The sequence below is a fragment of the Acomys minous genome (assembly GCF_964271855.1).
Source record: "Acomys minous genome assembly, chromosome: 19".
NCBI classification, from domain to species: domain Eukaryota; kingdom Metazoa; phylum Chordata; class Mammalia; order Rodentia; family Muridae; genus Acomys; species Acomys minous.
Genome location: NC_140499.1, coordinates 53,349,804 through 53,356,617, shown reverse-complemented (window position 1 = coordinate 53,356,617; position 6,814 = coordinate 53,349,804). Strand labels below are relative to the sequence as shown.

At 39.4% G+C, this 6,814-nt stretch overlaps 1 long non-coding RNA gene across 1 annotated transcript in view; it reads left to right on the top strand.

Moving 5' to 3' along the window:
- LOC311590360 overlaps positions 1-2,160 on the top strand; it is a 12,468-nt gene extending 10,308 nt beyond the window's left edge. The window contains exon 3 of the long non-coding RNA XR_014776850.1: positions 1,089-2,160. This is a non-coding gene — a long non-coding RNA (uncharacterized lncRNA). The remainder of the gene's footprint in view (positions 1-1,088) is intronic.
- Positions 2,161-6,814: the final 4,654 nt, after the last annotated feature.

Sequence of the window (6,814 nt, the reverse complement as noted above, 5' to 3'; positions counted from 1 at the left end):
TCCTGTTAACCAGTTGGCAGCTCATCAGTTTTTGTAAATAACTGTATACCTATTTTATGGCAAGTACAGTGTCAATAACATATCACTAGTTTGTTGTCTCAGCTGAGAAATTTTAAGAATAGGATGTAAGCTCAATAATTAGGCTAGCAGACAGAAATCCTAGAGATACATTCACTTTTCTGTGTGACATCATGCGCTTGAATCCCAGGCCATTTTATCTCTTGTACCTATGGAAAGGTGGAAAGAGTGAACCAACTTCATAGAGTTGTCCTTTGAGTTCTTATGTACTCCATGGCACATATATCCATGTAAATACAATACAATACAATACACACACACACACACACACACACACACACACACACACACACACACACTAAAATAATAATGTTTTTGTTTTTGTTTTTGTTTTTTTGAGACAGGGTTTCTCTGTGTAGCCTTGGCTGTCCTGGACTCGCTTTGTAGCGATTCACCTGCCTCTGCCTCCCGAGTGCTGGGATTGAAGGCGTGTGTCACCACGCCCGGCTTCACTAAAATAATAATAATACATTCATTTTGGTATTTTTATCATAATTAGATAGATACCTTGAAACATTGGTAATTTTTTTCATATTCAAAATACGATCTTCAGAAACAACTTAAAATAAACACCTTGCACATTAACAAGTTTTAAATTCATATTTAGAATTTAACATAATTAAAGCTTTAGTGATGTTCTGGGAATGAAATTATACCAATTTTTCTAAGGCACTTGATTGTAATGATAATTTCCTCCAAGTTTTGGGCTTGAAATTCTCTCACTTTTACTAGGGAAAACGTTATCTGAATATTCTCTCCATGCCCTGAGAGGTGGAGCTCAGCATCAGTCCTGTGGTATGTCCTCAAGTATTTGAGACAGTCACTGTGTTCGTTACTTTTCTCGCTCCTGCAGCAAAAAATCTAACAAAGGAAAAGACATGACTTCAGGAAGAAAAGGGTTTAAACTTTGTGTAGACTCCATTAGAAAGAACATCCTGTAGAGAAGCAGAAGGCAGCTGTTTACAATGAGCCTGTTGCTTAGCTCATTTTCTCTTTTTTATTTTCTCCAGGAAACCAGCCTGTTGAATGGTGCCACCCACAGTTATGGTGAACCCTCCTGCTTCAATTAATGTAACCTGGGAGCTCACTCCCACTGATGCCTACAGACTTGTTTCCTGGGTGATTCTAGTTTGTCAGGGTGACAATATAATCCATTTGTTACCACCCCCACTCTTGTCAACGAGGCTTCTAGTCATCGTTTGTAAGCACTGATTTCTATGCCTTCCATCCATGGACTCATTGTTATTTCATACATCAGAATGCATCCAGGCTAACTTCAGTTATTGCTATGATGCTATGCATGATCTTTAACAGTTCAAATGTTATCCAACAGTTTGAGTGGAGCGTATGCTTTAAGACTAAGATGACCAATTAATAGTAAGCTTCTACACACTCCCAAAGCATTTTCCATGCTTCCAGCCTCCGAGGACATGGGGTAAGCATACCCATCCCTAAAAGCAAGAATAGGGACATAGCAAGGACATATAAAAACCCTATGTAGAAAAAGAAAATCTTGCAGCTTCATGTTCATCTTCCTGGGTTCTTGATGAGATTGTGAGCTCCAAGGACTTGGGTAGCTTTGTTGTTCTAGCTTTGCTGTTCTCTTGTGCTAGCTCTACTCAGTGAATGCAGCTTTCCTCAGCTGACACCACAGGGTTCTGGCATATCCAACAACCTTCCATCTCCATTGCAACATAGGTTTATCTTCACAAATTTCACAGAATGGCCTCTCTTAAAGCCAACACTAGGACCCTGCCACGCATTGTCTGGTGTCAGAGGTTCTTCTCTAAAACCATCAAGTTGACAATTAATACTAAGTAGCATGGTAGCAAATTTCTGCCTTATTAAATATGCAAGCTGATTGTGTTTAGTTCATGTGTTTAGGATTCCAAAGATGTTTAATGTGCTACAGATTGCCATGGTGTTTTTACTGATTAAAGATATAAAAATGGAGGCTGTCTTTCGATTCTACAATAAATATTGATTTGTATTCTGCCAATTTTAAAATCTTCACCTCATAGATAAACTTTATTTGTCCCATGCTTTTTGGACTCTACGGCAAAATCTTGGTTCCTGTAGAGTCAATAAAATTTTTTATGAAATATCACAATTTTATCAAGTGAATTCTTTGTAAATCCCCTAAGTGAATTCTATATATGTGGACTTAAATTGCACCAGCATTAATAACACATTGTGTTGTACAGCTTTAAAACCCCTTAAATCTTAAAGGAAACAGTGAGAGATGAAGCTGGCTACCTGCAGGTGGGCTATCACTAGGCAGAAGAGAAGGTCTGCCCTCTGAAACCTGGTAATACCACAATTGCTCACCATTATTATTCCTTTAAATCAGGTTTCAGGCTGGTATGAATAAAGCTGCTATGAACATAGTTGAACAAATGTCCTTGTTTTATGGTGAAGCATCTTTTGGGTAGTTGCCCAGGAGTGGTATAGCTGAGTCTTGAGGTAGACTATGGCCAATTTTCTGAGAAAGCACCAGATTGCTTCCAAAGTGGTTGTACAGGTTTGCACTTGCACCAGCAATGGAGGAATGTTCCCCTTTCTCCACATCCTCACCAGCATGTGCTGTCACTTGAGTTTTTGATCTTAGCCATTCTGATGGGTATAAGATAGAATCTCAGAGTCATTTTGATTTGCATTTCCCTGTTGACTAAGGATGTTGAGCATTTGTTTAAGTACTTCTTGACCATTGGAGATTCCGTTGTTGATAATTCTCAGTCTAGCTCTGAACCCCACTTTTAAATTGGATTATTCGTTTTGTTGGTGTTTAATTTTTTGAGTTATTTATATTTTGGACATTAGCCCTCTGTTGGATGTAGAAACTGGAAACAACCCAGATGTGCCTAACCAAAGAAAGATTAAAGAAAACGTGGTATACTTACATAATGGAATACTACTTAGCTGTTAAAAATAAGGAAATCGTGAAATTTTCAAGTAAATGAATGGTGTCAGAAAATATCATACTGAGTAAGGTAACCAATACCCAGAAAGGCACACATGGGTACACTCACCTATAAGTAGATATTAGCTATATAGTACAGAATAACCATTCTATAATTCACAGACCCGAAGAAGCTAAGGAGGGCCCAAGGGAGGATGCTTGAACCTCACTCAGAAGTGGAAATAAAATAAGCATCAGAAGCTGATGAATAGAGAACTGGATGGGAGAGGGAATGAGGCTGAAAGGAGTGGTGATCATGTACGTGGCGACCTGGGTGGGAGGTGACAGGGCTGATGGAAAGAAAAGAAACCTATGGCAGGCACCTTTGTGACAAGCTTGAGACCTAAGACAGGGTAGGCTTATGGGAAGACATTCCTATAGCCAGACAAGACTTCCAGCGGAGGGAGGGTACACCAACCTACCCACAAAGCCTTCAATACGAAATACTTTGCCAAAGATTGAGCAGAGATTGAGGGAATGGCCAACTGATGATTTGACTTAAAGCCTACTCTGCTAGATGGAAGTCATACCCGACATTGCCTGGGTGGCTAAGTTTCAGAGTCTAGATAGCCTGGAGAGCTACGGTTAAGTTAAATACTACTTACTGGCCTGAAAAAAATAAAGTAACAGTAAAACGACTCCTAATGATGTTCTTCTACACTCAAAGATCAGCACCATATTCAGCCATTATCATAGAAGCTTCCTCCTAAAGCAGATAGGGAAAAATACAGAGACTCACAACTGGGCATTACACAAAGAGACTCTTGAAACACACATTTCTAAATGAGAAGTGGAGATCACAAGTGTGTAAGAGTCAGAGAGAATGGAAGATAACAGGGCCAAGGTCATCTAAACACAGAGACTGAACCAGCAAACACAGGGTCACACACAGGTCTGAACCAGGTCCTCTACATGTATAATATCATTTCAGTTTAGTATTTTTATGGGACTCCTGGATCTGTAAGCACATTGCTGTCTTTTCTTGTGCCTTTTCCTGGGCTCTTTTTCCTTTTGTTGGTATGCCTTGTACAACTCAGATGTTATGGGTCTTTTTGTTTTATCTTATATTTTATGGGTCGTTTTGTTTTATCTTATATTTTATTTTGTCATTTGTGCTTATTGTCTCTTAGAGGCATGTTCTTTTCTAAGGAGAGACAGAAAGGGGGTGGCTCTGGATGGAAGGGAAGGTGGGAAGAATTTAGGAGGAGTAGAGGGAGGGGAAACTGCAATCAAGATATTTGATATAAGAAAAGAATCTGTTTTTATGAAAAGTTTTTTTTAAGGATGTAACTTATTACCTTCAACCTTTTCTTGGTTGATTTAATATCAGTTCAAAAAAATGAATCTTGAGTTACAATAATTTATTTGTATATATATATATTTTTCTCTCTTAAATATTTTCTTCCTTTCATTTACATTCTAGAAATAAAATTTTTCTTCGCCGAGAACACACTTCTTGGAATGGCATGTCAGTGATGACATCTATTGACTTTTATTTTTGTGTTAATTATCATCTTCTGGGGAAAGTTCTATGGCACAGGGGTCTCCACTGCTGTGCCGTTATGCTGTCCCTTTGCACTTACCATACAGTTCTTGGGAAGTGTCTGGGGTCCTGAATCTCTGATGATTCTAGCCTGGAATAAGTATTACTGCGGTGGTGCTAACTGTGTTTTTATCTTTATTTGTCACTCAAATTTGTTTGTTCAATGTGTTACGCAGTTGTCTCCTAACTTTGTCAAAATTTTTGTTTTTTTTTTTCCAGTGAGTATTTCCTTTTGGACATGTCTTGATTTTTTTTTTGTTTGGTTCTGTGGTGGTTAATACTGGATTGAAACTGGCAGGAGCTGGGGTCACCTGGAAGACAAGGCTCTGGCAATGTTTGTGAGGGATTACTGAGGGTAGCTAGCCAATTCATGAGCATACCCGTGAGAGGCTATCTAGACCATGCTCATTTGCATGGGAAGACTAACTCCTGTAGGTGGCATCATTCTATGGGAACACACAGGAGAAAGCAAGCCAAGTGCTAGCTTTTATTACTTCTCTTTCTGACTTTTGCTTTAGTTAGGCCAACCAAGTTCTTGCTGCTATACCTCCCACACCATGCTGGATTGTGCTCTTGAGCTAGGAGCCAAATAAGCCTTCCTTAAAATGCATTAGTCAGTTATTAGTGGGAAAATAACTAAAACATCACTTTCACGTTTATTTTTAATCAAGTTTCATAATAATTTGAACAACTGGTTAAATTTTATCAAACCAAAAGAGATTTTAATGTGTTGATTAGGATGACCACTTCATACGTAAGATTGGCTTCTCAGTTCTGTGGTTATGTAAGCTCTGCCCTATTCATTAGCTGGTGTCTGCTGCTCTTCCATGTTTCTTCTTCTCTTTCTCTGAGAAGGTACGTGACAAGATGCAACTTTGAAAGGTCTCTGAATGCGATCCAATACACTGTTGTCTCTTCACACGCTTCCTTCTTTCCGTCCTTCCTTCCTTACCATATTTGATTTTAAGTTTCCACATTCTTTGTGTGCATTACTTTACTGGCTTTCTTCTTAAATTTTGCTCTTATTTTAGAGGCGCTATTGGGATAGTTGGCTTTCAGCAGCTACCGTCATCTTTAGCTATCCCCAAATTCAATATATCTTGCCTACAAACTGTGATGTGTCACAGTTGGAAGTATAAAAATCTAATTATAGGTTCCAGTTTAGTGCCCAGAATGGCTATTTCTCTTTGATATATATCTGTAATACAAATAACAGCAAATGAACTTCCTGTCACTGATGTATCACCACAGGAAAATGGTATTAGTTGACTTTTGAGAGCTACTTCTGCAGTAGCAGAATGAATGTGAAACAAGCTCAACCCGGGAATCAGGCTGATGATATTTATGCACTACAGTGAAGTGGGTTCCCCTGGCGAATTTCTTCACCTTATATCTAGCATCTTCATTTGTTCCATGAATGAGAGTAGAAACTCCCCCACTTTAGAAGACTGTTAATAAGGTCATCCCCTTTGAGCAAGGTTGGAAGCATTACAGGAAAAAATTTTCTTTTTTTTTTTTATCAGTATGATTTTTTTCACTTAAAAATTTTCAAAAATTAAAAAAACGTATTTATTATAATTTATTCATCTTACATGCTGATTGTTATCCCCTTACATGTATCTTCCTGTTCCCACCCTCCCACCTTTTTCTGCCCCATTCCCATCCCTTAGACCTCTGACGGAGGTGGGGAAGTGGGAATGGCTCTTCCTCCACAATCTAACTACAGCCTATCAAATGTCATCTATATAGCCTGCTTCCCCTTCCTCTGTGTGCCCGCCGGACCTCTCTACCAAGGGGAAGTGATCAAATGGGGGCACCAGAGTTCATGTCAGAGATAGTCCCCTGCTGTCTGCACAACCATGGAGAATGAGCTGTCCATTGGCTAGATCTGAACAAGATGTCTAGGTTCTCTGCATGCATTGTCCTTGGTTGACGGATCACTTTGTGCAGCGCCCCATCCCCACCCCGGTCCAGATCCATTGGCTTGATGGTCTCCCTGTGGGGCTCCTGAACCCTCTAGATCCTTCCATCCCTCCACTCTTCCATGGCACTTTCAGATTCCAAAATTTTAATTGCTGACACGTGGATTATTTTACTCCCAGTGTCTCTACCATTGAACCATACACTCCTACTTACTGACATTGCCCAGTCTGCTAACCAACTATCAGAGAAGGTCACTAATGGCCAGCTCACGAACTTGAAAATCATTACAATTTGTGGGAGCTAGTGGGTAG